The sequence below is a fragment of the Bubalus bubalis genome, chromosome X (assembly GCF_019923935.1).
Source record: "Bubalus bubalis isolate 160015118507 breed Murrah chromosome X, NDDB_SH_1, whole genome shotgun sequence".
NCBI classification, from domain to species: domain Eukaryota; kingdom Metazoa; phylum Chordata; class Mammalia; order Artiodactyla; family Bovidae; genus Bubalus; species Bubalus bubalis.
This window is the reverse complement of record NC_059181.1, coordinates 65,696,923-65,723,089: the sequence shown is the minus strand read 5'-3', so window position 1 is coordinate 65,723,089 and position 26,167 is coordinate 65,696,923. Positions and strand designations below refer to the sequence as shown.

The window sequence follows — 26,167 nt, the reverse complement described above, 5'->3', positions numbered from 1 at the left end:
TTTAAAAATAAAACACTAGAAAAAAAGAAAACTAGCCAAGCTTAAAAAATGCTTTCAAAAATGGATATAAATTTGATTTGATTCACCCATTAAGAATGTATGAGAGTTTCAGTTTTTTCACATCTACCTCAGGATTTCATATGGTCAATGTTATGTATTTTAGCTCTTCTATCAAGTGAATGATGGTATCCCATCCTGCTATTAATTTGCATTTCTCTAATTGTTAGCAATTTTCAATACCTTTCCATGTCCTTGGTGATACATCAGTAAAATGTTCTTTTGTGCATTTTGCCCAATTTCTAATTATATGGTTTGCATTTCCATGGTTGAGTATTGAATATATAAATAGGAACATGCCCAGTGACACACTAGTGGTTCATGGATATTTTCTCTGAGAATACAAATTATCTTTCCATTTTCTTCATATGGACTTATGCAGAGCAAAACTATAAAATTTTAGAGTCATCCAATTTATCAATTCATTTTGTTAAATGAATATTTTTTTGGCTGTCATCATTAAGAACAATTTGCCAAGTGCTAAGTCAAACAAATTTTGTCCTATAGTTAAGCCTAAATGTTTTATACATTTGGGCATTTTACATTTAAATACATGATCCACTTTGAGTTAATCTGGGCAAATGTGAGGTTTAGGTCAAAGTTCACTTTTAAAATTTATGCCTGTTTAATTGATCCAGAAACTAGTATTAAAAAGACTGATTCATGCAATTATCCTTCAATTAAAAAATAAATAAAATTTTTTAAAAAACCGTCTTTCATCCAGTAAATTGATTTTAGACGTTAGTCAAAAACAGGCTGAGTATATTTCTGAAAATCAATTTCTGGGTTCTTTTTTTTTTTCTTTCATTGATATTCGTCTCTTTTCCTCCAGCAAAACCATGCAGACTTGATAAATGATAACAGTTTAATGATGTAAAATCAGGTAGAGAACTGTTGCTGGGAATGAAATTGGTATTGCCCCCATGGAAAACTATATGGAGGTTTCTTATGATCCAGCAATCCACACCTGGGCACACAGTCAGAAAAAAACATAAACTATAATTCGAAAAGATACATGCACACCAATGTTCATAACGGCACTATTTAAAATAGATAAGACATGGAACCAAACTAAATGTCCACCAATAGATGAATGGATAAAGAAGATGTGGCATATATATATATATATATATATATATATATGTATATATATATGTGTATACACATATATATATGTATATACACATATATATATACACACATATATATATGGAATATTAGTGAACCACAAAAAATGAAATAATGCCATTTGCAACAACATTTACTAAGTGAGGTCAGACAAAGAAAGATAAATATCATATGATATCACTTATATGTGGAATCTTTTTTAAAGATGATACAAATTACCTTATTTGCAAAACAGTAATAGACTCAGAAAACTACGTTACAGAAATAAACACAAAATTGTAAAGCAGTTTTCCTCCAATTAAAAAAAAGAGAAAACTAAGTTATGGTTACCAAAAGGGAAAGGAGGGAAGGATTAATTGTAAATCTGGGATTAACAAAAACAAACTACTATATATAAAATTATCAACAGTCTACTACTGTATAGCACAGGGAACTATATTCAATATCTTGTAATAACCAATAAAGGAAAACAATTTAAAAAAAAACGTAAATACACACATATACACACATAACTGAATCACTTTGCTGTAAACCTGGATCACTGTAAACAACTATACTTCAATAAAATAAACTTTAAAAATCAGGTAGAGAGATAATGCTCACTGTATAATTCTTTCAATAAATTGTTTATTTTACTTACATTGTTTCTCCTATTGACGGACATCTTAAATACTTCCAAATTTGGTCATTAATGAATTAAGCTGCTAAAAGTAGACATGAGAAAGTGTTTGTGGGGACATAATTTTACAACTCCTATGGGTAAATACTGGAGAAGGCAATGGCACCCCACTCCAGTACTCTTGCCTGGAAAATCCCATGGACGGAGGAGACTGGAGGGCTGCAGTCCATGGGGTCACTGAGGGTTGGACACAACTAAGCGACTTCACTTTCACGTTTCACTTTCATGCACTGGAGAAGAAAATGGCAACCCACTCCAGTGTTCTTGCCTGGAGAATCCCAGGGACAGAGGAGCCTGGTGGGCTGCCGTCTATGGGGTTGCACAGAGTCAGACACGACTGAAGTGACTTAGCAGCAGTAGCAGTATGGGTAAATACCAGTAACCACAACTGGAGAATTGTGTGGTAATGGTATGCTTACTTTTGTAAGAAACGACTGAACCATCTTCAAAAGTGGCTTTACTACTGTGCATTCCCACCAGCAATGTACAATTCCTGTTACTCCAGGCCCTCACCAGAATGTAGTTTTTAAGTGTTCTGATTTTCATCATTCTAATACGTGTACAATGGCTTTTTATGTTCATTTGCATTTTCCTGATAACATATTTCCCACATGTATACTTTCTTTGGTGAGATGAATGTTAGTTCTTCTGTTTACTATTTAATCAGATTGCATTCTTACTATTGAGCTTTTATTAGAGTTTTTGTGCAACCTGGATGATAGTCTTTTACCAGATGTTTCTTTTGCAAATATTTTCTACCAGTCTCTGGCTGATCTTCCTATTCTCTTAACATTATCTTTTGCAAAGCACAACTTTTTTATTTTTTTTTAACTTTTTATTTTCTATTGGGAAATACCCAATTAACAATACTGTGATAGTTTCAGGCGAACAGCTAAAGGGTTCAGCCATAGGTACACATGTATCCATTCTCCCTCATAGTCTTCCCTAGCATCTCAGACAGTAAAGAGTGTGCCTGCAATGCAGGAGACCCAGGTTCGATCCCTGGGTTGGAAAGATCCCCTGAAGAAGGGAATGGCACCCCACTCCATTATTCTTGCCTGGAAAATCCCATGGACAGAGGAGCCTGGTGGGCCACGATCCACAGGGTCACAGTGTCAGACATGATTGAACGACTAGCATACATTCTCTCTCAAACTCCCCTCCCATCCAGGCTGCCACATAACACTGAGCAGAGTTCCATACACTATACAGTAGGTTCATGTTGGTTATCCATTTTGAATATAGCAACAACTTTCTAAGTTTAATGAAATCCAGCTTTTCAACTAGATATTTCATGAATTGGGCCTTTAGTGTTGCACCAAAAATACACTGCCAAATCAAAGATCATTCAGGTTTTCTGCTAGATGACACGACTGAGTGACTAACACGTACTGTTTAGCACAGGGAACTCTATTCAATATATTGTAAAATCCTACAAGGAAAAGGAATCTTAAAAATATACATATATTCAGTTATACATATGTATGCATATACTTATGTATAACCATATCACTGTGCTATACACCTAAAACTAACACAACATTGCAAATCAACTACTTTTCAAGTAGAAAGAACAAAACAGAAATAAACCCATACATTTATGGTCAATTAATCTACAACAAAAAGGGGCAAGAACATAAAATGAAGACAGTCTCTTCAGTAAGTGATGCTGGAAAAACTGGAATGCTACAAGTAAAAGAATGAAATAAGGGACTTTCATGGTGGTTCAATGGTCAAGAATATGCCTTTCAATGCAGGTTCAATCCATGGTTGGAAAACTAAGATCCCACATGCCAAGGGGTAACTAAGCTTGCATGCCCCAACTACTGAGCTCCTGTACTCTGGAGCCCACAAGCCACAACTAGAAAGCCCACATGCCACAACTAAGACTGAATGCAGCCAAATAAAGAAGGAATGAACTTAGAACATTCTTGAACGGCACATAACAAAAATGAACTCAAAATGGATTAAAGACCTAAATATAAGAGTGGAAACCACAAAATTCCTAATGGAAAACACAGGCAGAACAGTCTGAAATAAATCAATAGTAGGAATAGTTTACTGGATCTCCTATCCAAAATCGAAGGAAATAAAAGGAAAAATAAATAAATGGAATCTAATTAAATTAAAATGCTTTTGCACAGCAAAGGAAACTATTAATAAAATGAAAAGACAACCCAAGAGACTGGGAGAAAATATTTGCAAATTATATGATGCATAAGAAGTTAATACTTAGCAAGTATAAACAGTTCATACAATTCAACACAGAACAACCTGATTTTAAAATGGGCAGAAAAACTGAACAACCATTTTCCAAGGAGGAAATGCAGATGAGCAACAGACATGAAAGGATACTCAACATTGCAAATCATCAGGAAGTGCAACAAAATGCTTCACAATGTGCTGAAACTCCAACACGTCACAACCACAATGAGATATCACCTCACACCTTTCAGAATGGCTATCATCAAAAGTCTATAAATAACAAACATTGGTAAGGATGTGGAGAAAAGAGAACCCTAGCACACTGTTGATGCAAATGTAAACTAGGGCAGCCACTATAGAGAACAGCATGGTGTTTTCTTAAAATACTAAAAAATTAGAGTCACCATATTATTCCGTGATCCCACTCCTAGGCATATATCCAGAGATAACTCTAATTTGAAAAGATACATATTCACCCAATGTTCCTGGCAGCAGTATTTCTAAAAGTGAGACATGACCGCAGCTTGTTTCCATGGACAGATGTACAGATAATGTGGTACATATATAGAATAGAATACTACACAGAAAGAAAAACAAATGAAATAATGCAATTTGCAACAACATGCATGGACCTAGAGATGATCATACTAAGTAAACTCAGACAAAGACAAATATAATGCTTGTATGTAGAATGTAAAAAATTATACAAAATAACTTATTCCAAAACAGTAATAGATTCACACAGAAAAGAAAACTTATTAAGGATACCAAAGGGGAAAGGGAGAAAGAAGGATCAATTAGGAGTTTGGGATTAAAATATACACTAATACACACACTTTATTGAGCCCATCTTTGCATAAAATGTTTCCTTGGTATCTCTAATTATCTTGATGATATCTCTAGTCTTTCCCATTCTATTGTTTTCCTCTATTTCTTTGCATTGATCACTGAGGAAGGCTTTCTTATCTCTCCTTGCTATTCTTTGAAACTCTGCATTCAGAGTTTCCTTGTCTCCTTTGTTTTTCACTTCCCTTCTTTTCAGAGCTATTTGTAAGGCCTCCTCAGACAGCCATTTTGCTTTTTTGCATTTCTTTTTCTTGGGGATGGTCTTGATTCCTGTCTCCTGTACAATGTCACAAACCTCTGTCCATAGTTCATCAGGTACTTACTTGGTCAGATCTAGCCCCTTAAATCTATTTCTCACTTCCACTGTATAGTCATTAGGGATGCAAAAATGGTAGGCACCTAACAGAAGCAGAAGATATTAAGAAAAAGTGACAAGAATACACAGAAGAACTGTACAAAAAAAATCTTCAAGACCCAGATAATCACAATGGTGTGATCACTCACCGAGAGCCAGACATCGTGGAATCTGAAGTCAAGTGGGCCTTAGGAAGCATCATAACAAACAAAGCTAGTGGAGGTGATGGACTTCCAGTTGAGCTATTTCAAATCCTGGAAGATGATGCTGTGAAAGTGCTGCACTCAATATGCCAGCAAATTTGGAAAACTCAGCAGTGGCCACAGGACTGGAAAAGATCTGTTTTCATTCCAAGCCCAAAGAAAAGCAATGCCAAAGAATGCTCAAACTACCGCACAATTGCACTAATCTCACACGCTAGTAAAGTAATGTTCAAAATTCTCCAAGCCAGGCTTTAGCAATACATGAACTGTGTTGAAGCTGGTTTCAGAAAAGGCAAAGGAACCAGAGATCAAATTGCCAACATCCGCTGGATCATCGAAAAAGCAAGAGAGCTCCAGAAAAACATCTATTTCTGCTTTATCGACTATGCCAAAGCCTTTGACTGTGTGGATCACAACAAACTGTGTAAAACTCTGAAAGACATGGGAATACCAGACAACCTGACCTGCCTCTTGAGAAACGTGTATGCAGGTCAGGAGCAAACAGTTAGAACTGGACATGGAACAACAGACTGGTTGCAAATAGGAAAAGGAGTATGTAAAGGCTGTATACTGTCACCCTGCTTATTTAACTTATATGCAGAGTACATCATGAGAAACGCTGGACTGGAGGAAGCACAAGCTGGAATCAAGATTGCTGGAAGAAATATCAATAACCTCAGATATGCAGATGACACCACCCTTATGGCAGAAAGTGAAGAAGAACTAAAGAGCCTCTTGATGAAAGTGAAAGAGGAGAGTGAAAAAGTTGACTTAAAGCTTAACATTCAGAAAACTAAGATCATGGCATGCAGCTCCATCACTTCACGGCAAATAGATGGGGAAACAGTGGAAAGAGTGGCTGACTTTATTTTTCTGGGCTCCAAAATCACTGTAGATGGTGACTGAAACCATGAAATTAAAAGATGCTTACTCCTTGGAAGGAAAGTTATGACCAACCTAGACAGCATGTTAAAAAGCAGAGATATTACTTTGTCAACAAAGGTCTGTCAAGTCAAGGCTCTGGTTTTTCCAGTAGTCATGTATGGATGTGAGAGTTGGACTATAAAGAAAGCTGCGCACCAAAGAATTGATGCTTTTGAACTGTGGTGTTGGAGAAGACTCTTGAAAGTCCCTTGGGCTGCAAGGAGATCCAACCAGTCCATCCTAAAGGAGATCAGTCCTGGGTGTTCATTGGAAGAACTGATATTGAAGCTGAAACTCCAATACTTTGGCCACCTGATGCGAAGAGCTGACTCATCTGAAAAGACCCTGATGCTAGGAAAGATTGAGGGCAGTAGGAGGAGGGGATGACAGAGGATGAGATGGTTGGATGGCATCATCGACTCAATGGACATGGGTCTGGATGAACTCCAGGAGTTGGTGATGGACAGGGAGGCCTGGCGTGCTGCAATTCATGGGGTCGCAAAGAGTCAGACATGACTGAGCGACTGAACTGAACTGAATATACACACTACTATATATAATGTATGAGGAGATAAGCAACAAAGAACTACTATATAGGACAGGGAACTACAGTCAACATCTTGTAATAACATCATGGAAAATAAACTTGAAAAGAAAAAAATATACAAGTAACTTTGATGTATACCTGAAACTAACACATTGTAAATGAACTGTATTTCAATAACACTTAGAAAAATACAATTAGAAAAACATTGCCTGTGTAGGATTTTTTTAATAAGTTCCTTCTTTTTTCTTTTTAGAAAAATTATTTACATTGGAGGATAATTACTTTACAATATTGTAATGGTTTTTGCCATACATCAGTATGAATCAACCATAGGTATACATATGTCCCCTCCATCCTGAACCCCCTTCCCAGTGCCCTCTCTACCCTATCCCTCCAGGCTGTCACAGAACACTGGCTTTGGGTGCCCTGTGCCATACATTAAATTCACACTGGTTACCTATTTTATATATGGTAATGTATAAGTTACAAAAGTATTCTCTCAAATCATCCTGCTCTGTGTTTCTTCCAGAGTCAAAAGTCTGTTCTTTATGTCTGTCTACTTTGCTGACCTACATGTAAGACCATCAGTACCATCTTTTTAGATTCCATATACATGTGTTAATATATAGTATTTGTCTTTCTCTTTCTTACTTTGCTTTTCTTTCACTCTGTATCATAGGCTCTAGGTTCATCCACCTCATTAGAACAGACTCAAATGAATTTCTTTCTATAACTGAGTAATATTCCACAGTGTAAATGTACCACAACTTCCTTATCCATTCATCTATCAAGGGACATCTAAGTTGCTTCCAAGTCCTAGCTATTATGAACAGTGCTGCAATGAACATTAGGGTATGTGTGTATTTTTCAATTCTGGTTTCATCAGGGTACATGCCCATGAATGGGATTGCTGGGTCACATGGTACTTTTCTTCATAATTTTGTAAGCAATCTCCATACTGTACTTCATAGTGATTGTATCAGTTTGCATTCTCATCAACACTGTCAGAATGTTCCATTTCCTGCACATCCTCTCCAGCACTTACTGTTTTCAGTTTTTTCTGATGAATGCCATTCTGACCAAAGTGAAATGACACCTCATTGTGGTTTTAATTTGCATTTCTCTAATAATGAGTGATGTTGAGGATCTTTTGTGTTTACTAGCCATCTACATTACTTTGCCAACAAAAGTCCATCCAGTCAAGGCTATGGTTTTTCCAGTAGTCATATACAGATGTTAGAGCTGGACCATAAAAAAGCTGCATGGCAAAGAAATTATGCCCTCGAACTGTGGTGCTGGAGAAGACTCCTGAGATTCCCTTGGACTGCAAGGAGATCAAACAAGTCAATCCTAAAGGAAATCAACCCTGAATATTCACTGGAAGGACTGATGCTGAACCTTAAGCTTCAATACTGTGGTCATCTGATGCGAAGAGCCAACTTATTGGAAAAGATCCTGAACTGGGAAAGATTGAGAGCAGGAGGAGAAGGGGACGACAGAGGACAAGATGGCTGGATGGCATCACCGACTCAAAAAAGAACTAAAGAGCTGCTTGATGAAAGTGAAAGAGGAGAGTAAAAAAGTTGGCTTAAAATTCAACGTTCAGAAAACTAAGATCATGGCATATGGTCCCATCACTTCATGGCAAATAGATGGGGAAACAATGGAAATAGTGATAGGCTTTATTTTGGGGGGCTCCAAAATCACTGCAATGACTACAGCCATAAAATTAAAAGAGCTTGCTCCTTGGAAGAAAGTTATGATCAACCTAGACAGCTTATTAAAAAGCAGAGACATTACTTTGCCAACAAAGGTCCATCTAGTCAAAGCTATGGTTTTTCCAGTAGTCATGTATGGATGTGAGAGTTGGACTATAGAGAAAGCTGAGCGCCTAAGAACTGATGCTTTTGAAATGTGGTGTTGAAGAAGACTCTAGAGAGTCCCTTGGACAGCAAGGAGATCCAACCAGTCCATCCTAAAGGAAATCAGTCCTGAGTATTCATTGGAATACTGAAGCTGAAACTCCAATACTTTGGTCACCTGATGCGGAGAACTGACTCATTTGAAAAGACCCTGATGTTGGGAAAGATTGAAGGCAGGAGAAGAAGGGGACGACAGAGGATGAGATGGTTGGATGGCATCACGGACTCGATGGACATGAGTTTGAGTAAGGTCTGGGAGTTGGTGATGGACAGGGAAGCCTGGCGTGCTGCAGTCTATGGGGTCACAAAGAGTTGGACACAACTATGTGTCTGAAATAAACTGATACTTTCCAGGCAGTGCTAGTGGAAAAGAACTCACTTGCCAGTGCAGAAGATGTAAGAGACATGAGTTCAAGCCCTGGGTCAGGAAGATCCCTTGGCGGAGGGCATGGCAACCTACTCCAATATTCTTGCCTGGAAAGTCCCATGGACTGAGGAGCCTGGCAGGCTATGGTCCATAGCATTGCAAAGAGTCAGACGCGACTTAAGTGACTTAGCACGCAAATATACACACATACATAAAAATTATTTTCCACGATGTTATTAGAAGATATTGAATAGTTTCTTGTGCTATACAGTAAATCAATGTTGCTTATCTATTTTATGTGTAGTAGTTTGTATCTGTTAATCGCATACTATTTTTTCTAGTTTCTTAATTCTTAATGAAATATAGTTGATTTACAATGTTGTGTTAGTTTCTGATATACAGCAAAGTGCATCAGCTATACATATACATATATCCCCTTTTTTGGATTTCTTTCTTATTTAGGTCACCACAGAGCACAGACTTCCCCGTTCTATACAGCCGGTTCGCATTAGTTATCTATTTTAAAAACTGTTGTTTAGTCTCTAAGTCATTACCAACTCTTTTGTGATCCCATCGAATGTAGCTCGCCAGGCTTCTTTATCCATGGGATTTCTCAGGCAAGAATACTGGAATGAGTTGTCCTTTCCTTCTCCAGGGTATCTTCCCGACCCAGGGATCGAACCTGCATCTTCTGCATTGGCAGGTGGATTTTTTTTACCACTGAGTCATCAGGAAAACCTATTTTATACATGTGTGTTCAGTTGCTTCAGTCATGTCCGACTGTGATACCCTATCGACTATAGCCTGCCAGGATCCTATGTCCATGGGATTCTCTAGGCAACAATACTGGAGAGGGTTGCCATGCCCTTCTACAGGGGATCTTCCCAACCCAGGGATCAAATCCACATCTCTTACATCTCCTGCATTGGCAGGAGGGTTCTTTACCACTAGTGCCACCTGGGAAGCCCATTTTATACACAGTATTGTATATATGTCAATCCCAATCTCCCAATTTATCCCACCCCCACTTCCTCCCTTGGTATCCATACATTGGTTCTCTATTTCTGTGTCTCTATTCCTGCTTTGAAAATAAGTTCAACTGCTTCATTTTTCTAGATTAAATATTTAGCAATATTATACAATATTTTTCTCTTTCTGACTTTACTCTGTACGACAGTCTGTAGGTCCATGCACATCCTGAAAATAGCACAAGTCCATTCATTTTTATGGCCGAGTAATATTCTATTGTATATATGTACTATATTTTCTTTATCCACCCCTCTGTTGATGGACATGTAGGTTGCTTCCATGTCCTTGCTATTGTGAATAGTGCTGCAATAAACACTAGGGTGCATGTATCATTTTGAATTATGGTTTTCTCTGGATTTATGCCCAGTAGTGAAATTCCTGGGTCATATGGTAGCTCTATTTTTAGCTTTTTAAGGAATCTCCATACTGCTCTGGATAGCGACTGTATCAATTTACTTTTCCACCAAAAGTGGAAAAGGGTTCTGTTTTCTCTATACCTTCTCCAGCATTTATTATTTAAAGATTTTTTGATGATGACCATTCTGACCAGTGTAAGGTGACACCTCATTGTAGTTCTGACTTGCATTTCTCTACTTAGTGATGTTGGGCATGTTTTCATGTGTTTGTTGGCCATCTGTATGTCTTCTATGGAGAAATGTCTATTTAGGTCTGCCATTGATTTTTTGATTGGGTTGTTTTTTTGAGACTGAACTGCATGTGCTGCTTCCACATTTCTAATTTATCCATCGCCAACCTCCCCTTGCCCTTTAGTAACCATAAGTTTGTTTTCTATGTCTGTGGACCTGTTCTGTTTGTTATACAGATTCATTTGTATTATTTTTAGATTGCACATATAAGTGGTATCATATAGCATTTGTCCTTCTCTGACTTACTTTATGAAATACAATATTCTCTATGCCCATTTGGGTTACTGCAAATGTCAACATTTCATTCTCTTCTATGGCTGAGTAGTTTTCTATTGTGTATATACCACATCCTCTTAATCCATTCATCTGTTGACAGACACCAAGTTTACTTTCTTATCATAGCTATTGTAAACAATGCTGCTATGAACACTAAGTTGCACATATATTCTCTAATAGTTTTCATTTTCTTTGGATATATATACACACACACACACCCAGGAGTAGAGTTGCTAGATCATACAGTAGTTCAAAATAATTGGTTCTGACAGTATTTAGTAGCTTGCTATTTCAGTAATGAGACATATTTTTTATGTTCTCTACTTGCCCATCCCCACTGACATCAACTTACAGCCTGTTTTATAAATAAATTTTGATTGGAACACATATGTATTCATGAATTTGCATGCTTTCCACAACTATAGAGTTCAGTAGTGTGACAGATACCATATGGTTTAAGGCACAAGGTTTAAGACATTTACCATCTGGCACATTAATGGAATTAAGTTGTTGGTCTCTCTAGTAAGATAATATCAAAGAAGAATTACATTGATTTATTTAAATAGTACCAAGCATCAGGAAAATCCCATGGACGGAGGAGCCTGGTAGGCTCCAGTCCATGGGGTCGCTAAGAGTCGGACACGACTGAGCGACTTCACTTTCACTTTTCACTTTCATGCATTGGAGAAGGAAATGGCAACCCACTCCAGTGTTCTTGCCTGGAGAATCCCAGGGATGGGGGAGCCTGGTGGGCTGCCGTCTATGGGGTCGCAGAGAGTCGGACATGACTGAAGAGACTTAGCATAGCATAAGCATCAGGAAACATTTTGATAACAAAAAAATCACTTCTTTTTTCTGCTTCATTTCACACAACCTCAGGAAAACATCACTTTATTTGCTCCTGTCATACTTGCATGTGCCAAAACATCATCTCTGTATCTGTACTTTCACTATGGACACTTTTACATAACAAAATCCATTTGAGATTCATCTATATTGTTATCATTTCTATTCAGTTGCTCAGTCGTGTTCAACTCTTTGCGACCCCATGGACCGTAGCTCGTCAGGCTCCCTGCAATCTTGATTTTAGTTTGTGACTCATCCAGCCCAGCATTTCTCATGATGTACTCTGCATATAAGTTAAATAAGCAGGGTGACAATATACAGCCTTGGACATACTCCTTTTCCTATTTGGAACCAGTCTGTTGTTCTATGTCCAGTTCTAACTGTTGCTTCTTGACCTGCGTACATATTTCTCAAGAGGCAGGTCAGGTGGTCTGGTATTCCCATCTCTTTCAGAATTTTCCACAGTTTCTTGTGATCCACATAGTCATGGGCTTTGGTATCAGTAATTCATTATGCTTTTTTTTGGAGAGTAATGCTATATTAAATGGATGTAGAATATTTTATAGATCCACTAACCTGTTGTGGGCCATTTGACATCTTTCAAGTTTGGGCTGACAAAATAAAGCTACTAATTTTAAGGGTATACATTAATGAACAGTTCTATACGAGAAGAAATGTTATTTCAACTTAAGATAAATACATATGAGAGCAATTGCCTGGTTATATCATAGCTATAGAATTAATTTTATTAAAAAAAAAACTGACAAATTGCTTTTACAAGGTACCTGTTCCATTTGACAAACAATGCCTAAAACTTCCATTTATTCTATATCTTTAGCAGCACTTGGAAATACTGGGTTTTTTTTACTCAGCCACTCTAGTAGAGATTTATTGATATCCAGTGATTTCTAATTGGCATTTCCTTACTGACAAGTGATGTTAAGTATTTTTCCATTTGCTTACATATCACTTTATCTTTAATGAAGAAGAATATTTCCATCTTTTGCACATTTATTGTAATTCATGTACAACAAAGTTCAATTTTTAAGATCCTTCTAGCCTCTAAAAACTAGTCTGTCTTTATAACTTTTTGCATTTTAAACATATCGCATCTGAATCTGGCTTCCACTTGAATAGTATTTTCAAATTCATCCATGTTGAACAATGTATCAGTACTTCATTCTTTTTATTATACTTTACTTCACTTTCCTGATACTATCTCTTCAAGAACAAAAGCTACCCTATTTTGATTTTGCTGCTTGTGGTTTAGACTTAATATCAAATCTAAGGTCCTGTAGATAAACAACTATGTTTCTCTTAAAAGTTGTGATGTTAGCCTTAAAATTTAAGTCTTTGATTCATATTTTACTCATCTTTGCAAAGTGTGAAGTTGCTGGACCAAATTTATTCATTTCCATGGGGATATTCACTTGTCCCAACATTATTTGTTGAAAAGATTGATGTTCTCCACTGTAGTGTCTTGACACTCTTGTCAGGAAATGAATTAATCATATATAAGTGGGTACATTTGTGGATTTTCCATTTCCATCCTTCCATATACTTATATAACCTTTATATTTACCCTTACAATTTTACCATGAGCTTAATTATTGGATCTCTGTACTAAGCTTTCTTAACAGTTTACCGTTTTCTTTTCTTAAATTTTATTTACTTTTGGCTGCATCGGGTCTTAGTTGTGGCGCACAGGATCCCTGTTGCAGCATGCAGGTTCTTGTGGCACAGGCTCCAGAGTGTGTGGGCTCAGTAGTTGTGGCATGTGGACTTAGTTGCCCCATGGCACATAGAATCTTAGTTCCCTAACCAGGGATCAAACCCATGTGCCCTGCACTGGAAGATAAATTCTTAACCACTGGACCACCAGGGAAGTCCCTGTACTGAGATCTAAAATCAGGAAATGTGAGTTCTCTAATGTACTTTTTTCCCTAGACTGCTTTGTCTATTCTGTATCCATATTTCCGTATGAATTTTATACTCAGCTTGCGAATTTCTACAAAAATGCCAGTTGTGACACTGAGAGAGGTGTCACTAACTCTCTAGGTCAATTTGAGGACAAATGTCAATTGTATTTGTTTCTGAAAGCTGGCTAACAGTCAACAACTGGAAAGCTTAGCAAAAGAAAAATTAGTTCTTCCACGGTTCTGGAGACTGGAAGTCTGAAATTAAACTTTTATGTTAACAGTAAAATCAATTATCTCACAGTTCTAGAAGTCTGAAATAAAAGCACTCATAGAGTCATGTTTCCAGTGAAGGATCTAGGAGAGAACATATGTCATGTCTTTCTAAGCTTCTATTGTGCCCATCAATCCTTTGTGCCTCTGTTCTTGTAGACACATCACGTCAATCTCCGCCTTTGTAGTTACACATTTTTCCTGTATATCTCTGTCTCTGTGTGCCCTTTCCTCTTCTAAGAATACCAGACATACTGGATTAAAATCCCAATCTCCCCTGTATGATCTCAGATTAACTTAATGACATCTGCAAAGCCCCTATTCAAATAAGGTAAATTCATAAGAAGCAGGGATTAGAACATTAACATATCTTTTAGGGAAACATATTCCAATTGATGATACCATCTTAACATTACTAACTCTTCCAATCCATGAACATGAGGTATGTTTTGAACTGCTCAATTCTTCTTAAATTTTTTGCAATATGGTTTTTCTGGATCTCAAGGTAAGTCTTACACTTATTTTGTTCAGTTCATGCCTAAGCATTTTATTCTTTTGGATACTGTTGCAGATTAAATTGGTTTTATATTTATTTATTCAGATTATTCATACAGAAAAATAACTCATTTTTCTATAGTTTTTTATATTATGCAATCTTTCTGAATTCATGTATTAGGTCTAATTATGTAATGTGGGTTACCTAGGATTTTCCATACATAAAATCATTTCATCTGTGAATATACTTTTTGTGCTTCAGTACCAATCTAGATGCAATTTATTTTTCTTGCCTAGCTGACCTGGATAAAATTTCTACTATAATGTCAAACAGAAGGAATAAGAGTAGACATTCATATCTTATTCCTGAATTCAGGGGAAAAATATACAGTCACTGAATACATTAGCTGTAGATTACTCCTAGACATATATTATCTGGTTAATAATGTGTATTACCTAACTTCTCTTCCTAGTTTGTGAAATGTTTTCAATATGAATAGGAACTGGATATTTCCAAATGCTTTATATGCATCTATTGAATTTATGTGTATAAAGAAAAAAAAACAGGGTTACTTCTTTTAATGTCATATTTTAAGAGCATTTCATAAATATGTTAGAAATATACTCTTTCACTCTATGACTGCTTTTTTTCATTTTCCTAGCACTTTCCTTTGAGAGAAAAATTTTTGTGAAGTCAAACTTACTTACTTTTTCACTTATGGGTAATTCTTTTGGTGTGCATGTGTGTATGCTAAGTCACTTCAGTCATGTCTGACTCTGTGACCCCATGGACTGTAGCCGACCAGACTCCTTCATCCATGGGGATTCTCTAGGCAAGAATACTGGAGTGGGTTGCTGTGTCCTCTTCCAGGTGATATTCCCAACCCAGGGATCAAACGTGCATCCCTTATATAATACTGTAAATGGTATTAACTAAATTTTGTTTTCCAAATATTCATGGCTAGTATACTGAAATGCATGCCCTTTATTGGTTTTTCTTGCCTTATGGTATTGGCTAAAACGTCCAGGACAAATTTGAACAGTAATGGTGAAATCTAAGATACTCGCCCAGTTTCTGTTCATAGCAGGGGAAACCATTCTGTCTTTAATGATTGACACTACCAGTGTTTCTGAGATTCCACTTATGACATTAATGAGGTTGCCTTCTATTCTAAATCTGCTAAGCATTTTTATTATGAATAGGTTTTAAATGATGTCAAACGCTTTTCTTTTTGCACCTACTGAAATATGCTTTCTTTTCCAGTTATATGATTGCCTTCCAAATACTGAATTACTCTTTCAGTTCTGAACCAAATCACTCTATTCTCCTTTATTTTATTTTTTTTAGATAGGAGATTCATATTTTATTTCTCCACTGACATATTTACAGCGAATATAAATTAAAGGCCTGCTTGCACACCAAACCCAGGTCCTTTTGGTGGTTCAGTCAAAGAGGTAAGACCTCCAGCTGGCTCACAGGAGAAGCGTCCACTCCTTGGCCCAGCTTTTGGGATTTTGCCAGCCTTCAGTTCATCAATAATTTCTTCAATATCTTTAGGTGTCAGATCCTCATAGTAGTTGTCATTTATTTGAACCATTGGTGCATTTACACAGGCCCCTAAACATTCGACTTCTGTAAGAGTGAAAAGTTTGTCAGGTGTAGTCTCTCCAACCTTTATTCCAAGTTTTTTCTGAATGGCTTCCTGCTGTTGGAGTTTCGGAGCATGCAAGGTGTGGTAGTGCAGACTTGAATGTGATACTTTCCAACAGGCTTTTGATTATACATTGTATAAAAAGTTGCTACTTCATACACTCTCATTGGAGGTACTTGTAAAATTTCTGCAACCTTGTTCATAGCAGAGATCGGCAGCCATCCATTCTGTCTCGGGGCTAAATCCAGAACTGGAAGCACAGCTGCTGCCTTATGCCCTTCTGGGTAGTTTTTCACAATGGCCTCTATCCTCTTATAGTTTTCTGGTGTGAAATCAAATGGAGTTTCTGGGTTATTCTCAGGAGTATCTCTGTGCACAAATAAGGCTCCTCCAGCTCCATTCTGAACAGCTGTCTTATGCAGATTTCTTGTATGTTTTCCCCAGTGGGCGGCGAGGCCGGATGCGTGGGCCCAGTGCCGCGGAGAGGAACATGGCTGGCCAAAGTGCAGGCCTCCTGGCCTCGCAGGGCACCTCTAGTCTCCTTTAAATAGGCATGCTGTCAAGGGAAACTATTTTATCACAATCAAACAAACCTCACGAAAGGGAAATACCGAACTTTTGTTACCTACAGCCTTTGATATAGAGAAAAGAAAATACCTAACTCCAGAATCCTTGAGCCTCTGACAGGAGGAAGTTCAGTTCAGTTCAGTCACTCAGTCGTGTCCGACTCTTTGTGACCCCATGGACTACAGCATGCCAGGCTTCCCTGTCCATCATCAAGTCCCGGAGCTTACTTAAACTCATGTCCATCGAGTCAGTGATGTCATCCAACCATCTCATCCTCTGCATCCCTTTCTTCTCCTGCCTTCAATCTTTCACAGCATCAGGGTCTTTTCAAATCTTTCCCAGCATCAGGGTCCTCCAGCCTCTGACAGGAGGAAGGGAAGCACCCAAATCCAGCCCTTTCTAGCCTTCCTGTCCAATCTGAAGTGGGAAAAAAGCAAGAATCATTTAGGAAGGTCACAGACAAGAGATATAGGTCAACTAAAAGACTAAAAGACTGAGACTTTATAATCATTTTTAATCATAGGATTATAAGTGCTACTCTTCTCCCCTACATACCTTACAATATATTAACAAAGCTCCTCTTTACACTTTTCAGAGGTCTCCTTGGGTTGCCTCCTACTTCCAGGGATTATAGTGTACTTAAGAGTGAAGAAACGGGGGGAAATGTTTCTGTCACCCTTTCTAAAACAGAAGTCCTTGTACCTGTTTTATAAATAAAGTCTTAATGGAAAATAGTCACACTCATTCATTCATTGTCAAAGCTGACTTGTGCTACAGAAACAGAGGTAAGTAGTGTCAGAGATCAGATTGTAAAAAGCTTAAAATACTTTTGATTTGGTCTTTACAAGAAAAGCTTTCTGATCCCTGTGTTAGAGGGCATAATGATGAAATCCCAAATACAACAGCAACAAAAAGGATAAAATATTAAGAATAAGCAGAACAAAACTGTTTAAAATATATACTAAGATAACCATAAAATACACATTAAAAATTCAAAAAGAGCCTTAGATAAATAAAAAGACATCCTTTGTTTTTGGATTAAACTGTCCCACGATCTTCAAGACATTATTTATAACTTTATAAATTTTAAAAACATAAATTTATAAAGGTAATTAAATCCTCCCCAAAAATCCCAATGAATTTTACAGAGGTACATGAGTTGATCCTGAAGTTCAACTGGAAAAATAAATTCACATTAATTTCAATGGAAAAGAACAAGAAAGTCCAGAAATAGATCCAACTATATGTAAAAGCTTACTGTATCACAGTCCATAGGCAGTTAATAATGTATTGCTTTACATCTTGCAGTGTTATAAGCTCATAGCTCTCTGTTCTTTATGTTACTTTTTTATATATAATACATGTATAAATGTTATAGACCTCATAAGACAATGTTATAGTTCTAATTTTTAATAAGGTATTCATCTTATAAAGCTATTAAGAGAGAAAAGGGGGGGGGAGAACGATTTTGTATTTACCCAGATATTTACCTGTTCTAATCCTCTTCATTTTTTTCTGAAGATCCAAGTTTCCATGAAATTTCATTTACTTCCATCTTAAGAACCTCCTTTATCGTGTTATAATATAGATCCATTTGTAACAAATATTCTTATAGCTTTCCTTTATTGAAAATACCTTTATCCCATCTTCATTTTTGAATATTTTCACTGGATATTCATCAAGGTTGACAGGTTTGTTTCTTTTTTCCCCCCTAACAACTTAAAGTTGCTGTTGCATGCAGTCTCATTGAAATGGTTTCTAATAAGAAGTCAGAAAGTAATAGGATCATTGTGCCTGATTATACATAACATTTCTCTTGCTAGGATTTACACTTCATGTTTGGCTTCAGACACTTTAATTATGATGTGCCTCAGGTGGACTTCTTTACTTTTATCATACTTGATATTTAACATATTCTATCTGTAAATTTTTACATTTACTCAAGTTTGAGAATTTTTCAGTCACTAACAAATAGTTTTTCCCCATCTCTCTCTCTCTATCTCTTCTGATATCCCCATTACACAGGTTTCTGTGGCTCTGTTCAGTTTTTCTCACTCTTTTTTAACTCTTTTCTTCACATAGGATAATTTCTATTGATCTGGCTTCAAGTTCACCTTTTCTTCTGTCATGGCTATATATATATAAACAAAAGTTAAATCCCTTCAATGAACTTTATATTTCAGAAATTATATTATTCCTTTTTAAAATTTCCAATTATTTCCTCTTCATGAGTTCCTTGTTGAGAGTTCCCATTTTTCTGCTGAGATTTTCATGCATTGAAAATATGTTGTTTCACTTCTTTGAGAATAGTTTAAAATGCCCACTTTAAAATTCTCAAATCCTAGTTTACAATTTTGGTTTACCTTAGAGTACAAACTTTCTTTTCTGTAAAGAATGTGTAACTTTTTTTTTTTGGTTCTTCATAAGAATGAACACTGTAATCCATAGAAAGGCTACTATAAAAATAATGCACAAAATATAAGCTAAATATTAAATAGAAAAACTAAAATAGAATTTTAAAAATATTCAACTGTTCCCAGAAAAGCAAGAAAGGAGGAACAAGAAAATTAATAATAGAGTAAACAAATAAAAAGCCAAAAATAAAATGCTAGACCGCAGCTGAGGCACAGCAATAATTACATTAAATGTTAATGGAATAAATGCTCCACTTTAAAAGGCAGAAACTGTTAAGAACAGATTTAAAAATTAAGATAAACTAAATATGAAGTACAGAAATTAACTTTAAATATAAAACACAAACAATGAAATGGATGGAAAAATGGTATCCCAAGGAAATGATAAGGATAAGTAGACTAGTTGTATTAATAGTAGATAAAACAGATTTTAAAACAAAACTTATTACTAGAAATCAAGGATTCAGACTGGGACTTCCCTGGCAATTCAGTGGGTAAGACTCTGCACTTCCAATGCAGGGTGCCCGGGTGTGATCCCTGGTCCGGGAACCTGTTCCTATATGCCACAACTAAAAGATCCCAGAGGAGGCAACAAAAACCCCAAATGCCACAACTAAGACCCAGCACAGCCAAATAAATTAACAAAAACAACAAAAAAGGACTAAGGTCTAAAAAAGGACTGATTCAACAAGACAGAACAATCATAAATGTATGTGTACTCAGTAACAGAGTATCAAAGTACAGGAAATAAAGACTGACAAAGACAATTCCACACTCATGGCTAATAACTTTAAACCCCTCTGTAATGGAATTCCAGTAGAGCTATTTCAAATCCTAAAATATGATGCTGTGAAAGTGCTGCACTCAATATGCCAGCAAACTTGGAAACCTCAGCAGTGGCCACAGGACTGGAAAACGTCAGTTTTCATTCCAATCCCAAAGAAAGGCAAAGCCAAAGAATGCTCAAACTACCACACAATTGCACTCATCTCAAATGCTAGCAAAGTAATGCTCAAAATTCTCCAAGCCAGGCTTCAACAGTACATTAACTGTGAACTTCCAGATGTTCAATCTGGATTTAGAAAAGGCAGAGGAAACAGAGATCAAACTGCAAACATCTGTTGGATCATCAAAAAAGCAAGAGAGTTCCAGAAAAACATCTATTTCTGTTTTATTGACTATGCCAAAGCCTTTGACTGTGTGGATCATGATAAACTGTGGAAAATTCTTCAAGAGATGGGAATACCAGACCACCTGACCTGCCCCTTGAGAAATCTGTACGCACGTCAAGAAGCAACAGTTAGAACTGGACATGGAACAACAGACTGGTTCCAAATAGGGAAAGAAGTATGTCAAGGCTGTATATTGTCACCCTGCTTATTTAACTTATATGCAGAGTATATCGTGAGAAATGCTAGACTGGATGAAGCACCAGTTGGAATCAAGATTGCCAGGAGAAATATCAATAACCTCAGATATGCAGATGATACCACCTTTATGGTAGAAAGCGAAGAACTAAAGAGCCTCTTGAGGAAAGTAAAGAGGAGAGTGAAAAAGCTGACTTAAAGCTCAACATTCAGAAAATTAAGATCATGGCATCTGGTCCCATCACTTCATCACAAATAGATGGGGAAACAGTGGAAACAGTGGCTGACTTTATTTTGGGGGGCTCCAAAATCACTGCAAACAGTGACTGCAGCCATGAAATTAAAAGATGCTTACTCCTTGGAAGCAAAGTTATGACCAACCTAGACAGCTTATTAAAAAGCAGAGACGTTACTTTGCCAACAAAGGTCCGTCTAGTCAAAGCTATGGTTTTTCCAGTAGTCATGTATGGATGTGAGAATTGAACCATAGAGAAAGCTGAGCACTAAAGAATTGATGCTTTTGAACTGTGGTGTTGGAGAAGACTCTCGAGAGTCCTTTGGACAGCAAGGAGTTCCACCAGGCCATCCTAAAGGAAATCAGTCCTGAATATTCATTGGAAGGACTGATGCTGAAGCTGAAACTCCAATACTTTGACCACCTGATGGGAAGATCTGACTCATTTGAAAAGACCCTTATGTTGGGAAAGATTGAAGGCGGGAGGAGGAGAGGATGACTGAGGATGAGATGGTTGAATGGCCTCACTGACTCAAGGGACATGAGTTTGAGTAAACTCCAGGAGTTCGTGATGGACAGGGAGGCCTGGTGTGCTGCAGTCCATGGGGTTGCAAAGAGTCGGACACGACTGACAAACTGAACTGAACTGAAGCAACTGAGAGACCCACAAAAAAATTTAGGAATTTATACATGCATAACAGATATGGACAATGTTATCAATCACCTAGATTCAATTTATATTCTTAGATAATACACCAAAAATGACATAATGCACATTATTTCCAAATGTACCAGGTAGGTTTACCAAGATGGACAATATTCTGGACCATAATACAGCCCACATATAAATAAAAACATTAAGATCATACAAAATATAAAGTAAACAGGAAACCCCCAAATATATGGAAGTTAACCATTCCTTCAAATGAACACTGAGTCAGTGGAAAAAATTATAAGAAAAACTAGATGACATTTGGGATTGAACAATAATGAAAAGATATTTTAAATCCATGTGTGTGTGTTAAGTCTCTTTAGTCATGTCCGATTCTGTGCTACCCTGTTGACTGTAGCCTACCAGGCTCCGATGTCCGTGGGATTCTCCAGGCAAGAATAGTAGAATGGGTTGCCACCCCCTTCTCCAGGGCATCTTCCCTACCCAGGGATCAAACCCACATCTGTTACATGTCCTGCATTGGCAGGCAGGTTCTTTACCCCTAGCACCACCTGGGAAGCCTTTTAAATCTGTGAGATCAGCTAAACAGAGAAATTTATGACTTTAAATATCTATGTTAGAAAAGAAGGAAGGTCTGGGATCAATGCTCTAAGCCTAAGGCTAGGGTGGGGGAAGGGTGCTGATCTACAACCCTCAGGCCTGTGTTGTCTTTGTAAATAATGTTTTATCAGAACACAGCCACATTCACTCATTTAAGAATTATCTACAGCTGACTTTTGCCACAATGCCAGCACTAAGCAATTGTGAAAGGCCATATAGTCCATAACGGAGAAGGCAATGGCACCCCACTCCAGTGTTTGCATGCCTGGAAAATCCCATGGACGGAGGACCCTGGTGGGCCGCAGTCCATGGGGTCGCTAAGAGTCGGACACGACTGAGCAACTTCACTTTCACTTTTATGCACTGGGGAAGGAAATGGCAACCCACTCCAGTGTTCTTGCCTGGAGAATCCCAGGGAGGGGGGAGCCTGGTGGGCTGCGGTTTATGGGGTCATACAGAGTCGGACACGACTGAAGCGACTTAGCAGCAGCAGCAGCAGGGTTAGGAGAAGGAAATGGCAACCCACTCCAGTGTTCTTGCCTGGAGAATCCCAGGGACGGGGGAGCCTGGTGGGCTGCCGTCTATGGGGTCGTACAGAGTCGGACATGACTGAGGTGATTTAGCAGTATATAGTCCATAAAGCTAAAATATTATGCTGTCCTCTAATAAAAATTTTGCTTAAGCTTCCACCTTATGAAAGTAGGAAAGGAATACAAGTCAAATTCAAAGCAAGCAAAAGGAAATTATAAAGAAAAGAACAGAAATCACTGAAATAAAAATTGAAAAACATTAGAGAAAATTAAAAAACTCAGAACTGATAAACTAGATTAAAAAAAAACAAATTTCTAATATCAGGAATTAAATAAGGAATATCACTACACATGTTTCATACATTCAAAAAATAATACAGGGATATTATGAACTGATATGTAGTTTCCAAGAAATACTATTAAAAGGAAAATTCAAAGTGCAATATGTTAAAGAACAAATATATCATGCTACCTATTGTGTGAGAAGGGAAAATAAGAAAACATATATCTGTGTCGGCAGAATACAGCAGAAAACAATGAACACGGTTACCCATAAGGGATGAAGAGACAAATGAGGTAGAATGGATACAGGAGAAAGTGATTTACATTTCTCTGAGTGTAACCCTTTGTATATTTTTTACTTATTAAAGCACATTACTATCCTAAATATTCAAAAAATAAAATTATATCAATAAGAACATAATGGAAGGAAAACTAAACAAATGAACACAGTTACATTTTCAGTTTAGACCATAACCACAGGGAAAGAAGGAAAGGAGGCAAATGAGATGGGAAAAAGGAAGAGAAAAAGGAAGGATCATGGCAATGGACAAGGAAAGGGGAAGAATGGAAGGGAGGGAGGGAGGGAGGGAGGAAGAAAGGATGGATTCAAGTATCTTATAAACATAGTATCTGACAATATACCCTCAGTCTTGGGGAATGCAGCGGGGTGTCAGGGGGTGAGCAGCCAGAGATGTGAAAATTAACCCTTAACTATTTTTAACTGGTTTGTTTATTGACTTTTGTGTGAAGCAGTTTTGAAAATATTTTAGATACACTGTAAGATTGCACAATTGAGTAAATATTTTTGATGCTGTGGGAGCCAGTTTTCTCACTGTGCACAGACAGAAAAGACAAACATGGAGTGAGGTAAAGCAAGAAAGAACACTATAAGGATGGATTAGAACTGAAGGTACAGTATGAACACATGAACATGTTTGTGTGTATATATATTTATGTATCTGTGTGTGTATATATGCATGTACTTTCTAACTCTATACACTGAAAGGGCTAAGAAGAAAAGACCTCAGGAGCAATGAGCAACCAAGCACTGAAGTCTTGGTTTATAAATACTATCCCTCCATTAAAAGGAACCAAGGCTCCTAGAAAAAACAGACAATTGCAGGATGAGGCAGGATAGGTGTAAGATGAATCTTATGATGACAAAAGTAAGGAAATGTTCAAATAAATGTTGGGGACATATTACAAGCACATAATAACAGTTTTCAAGGGCTCCCACTGGCCATATCTAGAACATTTTGAACACAAAATAATTAAGAAATATAATGAATTATAAACCATTGTAAAAAGGCTAAGAATTTCAATCCTTCATAATAATAAATCGAGGAGAGGGTAGGTCTTGTTCTTATAGTATTATCCTGAGGCCTGACTGGTAAATGTGAAGGCAGAACTAGAGTTACAAAACAATCACAGTAAAGAATGGGCAAGGGAAAAGGCGAAGTACAGGGGGATATTTTTATGCAAGATATTTTCATGATCTCAAGATGTCTCACTACATTTTGATGGAAGCACCAACAATGTGAATATTCTGGTTACCATACTGTACTACAGTTTTGCAAGACTGTAGAAATGCTGCAGATTGTAGAAATGCTGCAGATTAAAGAAGACTAAAAAGATTATGACAACTAAATGTAATATTTACCTGTAGGCTGGATTTTGGAGAAGGAAAAGGCAACCCACTCCAGTATTCTTTCCTGGAGAATCCCATGAACAGAGGAGCCTGGCAGGCTATGGTCCATGGGGTAACAAAGAGTCAGACACTTAGCGACGACTGAGCAGCAGCAGGCTGCATTCAGGACTAGACAGGGTAAAAAGGCTATAAAGAACATTGTTATGAAATGTGAAGAATAGTTTAAAAATATGAGGTTGACAAATGTACTGTGCTTATTAAAAAAAACACAAGAACTTTGTTTAGAAAGTATCCACCGAAGTATTTAGGGGTAAAGGACCAAATATTCTAGAAAAAAAAAAATTTATACAGAGTGGAAAGGGAGGAGCACAAAAGATAAAACTAGTAGTGGAAAATGTAAACAACAGACAAATCCTGATAAGAGAATACATGTGTTCCTTATATTACTTTTGGTATGTTTTTGTAAGTTTAAAATTATTGTCAAGTGAAAAATTTTTTAAAGGAATGATATCCAGAACATTTTTAAAAAACTACTATAGACTGGAATCCAGAATATTAAAAATAATATGGTCACAAATCAATTAACAAAATTAAAAGACAAAACAACCCAACAGATAGCAGTAAATGATAAAAACAGAAACATTCAGAAAAGGTAAACAGAATTATTAATAAGCATATGAAAAGATCTTCAACATCACTAATAATTAGTGAAAGGCAAATTAAAGCACAAGATATAATTCCATATCAATCATATTGGCAAATTATAAAAATAATAACAAAGTTTGCAAAGAAAAAGCAGAGGGGAAAAGGGGAGGAAAGAAAATGTTACTAAGAAACCAATATTTTCATATTCTTTGGTGAGAATGTAACTTGGGACAATCACTGTGAAGAGTAACACATATTTCACTTTACATACTACATACAGATGAGAATTTCTGTAGTGTTTTTGTTAAAGTGAAATTATGTACATACTACATAATTTCACTTTAACAAAAACACTACAGAAATTCTCATCTGTGCATAAGAAGTCCTCTAAAGATTTTACTATAGCCTGGTATTTCATAGTAAATAACTGGAAACAACCTAAACATCTATCAGTGGGATAACAGATCCACTGTATTTTCACCAAGTGCACTATGATACAGTAATTGAGATGAATTGGCTAGACTAATATACTTATCAATATAGATGAATCCCAGAAAAGACATTGTAAATAGCTACTATGGCTACACCGCTCCATAGTTACTGAATATCCTGTACCTCAAAAATAATGATGAGTGAAAAAACCAAGTCATGGATACATAAAATATGATAGGATTTTAATAAAGCTTAGTAGCATGGAAAAACTATTACTATATAACTAAGCAGTGAAAGTATTTTAAAAAGCCCATGGTAAGGACATACAACTTCAGAATAGTACTTACTTGTGGCATGTGATGAAGAGGAGCTTTGACTGCACCGTTTAAAGTTTTTAAAAATCTGAA

The 26,167-nt window shown here is 36.9% G+C and overlaps 1 long non-coding RNA gene and 1 pseudogene across 3 annotated transcripts in view; both read right to left on the bottom strand.

Annotated features, from left to right (window-relative positions):
* LOC123331762 overlaps positions 1–26,167 on the bottom strand; it is a 195,384-nt gene that overhangs the window by 101,730 nt on the left and 67,487 nt on the right. For 2 of the 3 annotated variants that reach the window (XR_006548524.1, XR_006548525.1), the window contains one exon: positions 26,108–26,162. The exons of the other annotated variant lie outside the window; for it this stretch is intronic. This is a non-coding gene — a long non-coding RNA (uncharacterized LOC123331762). The remainder of the gene's footprint in view (positions 1–26,107; positions 26,163–26,167) is intronic. 3 annotated transcript variants of the gene reach the window in all.
* On the bottom strand, positions 16,031–20,260 carry LOC102410936 (annotated as a pseudogene).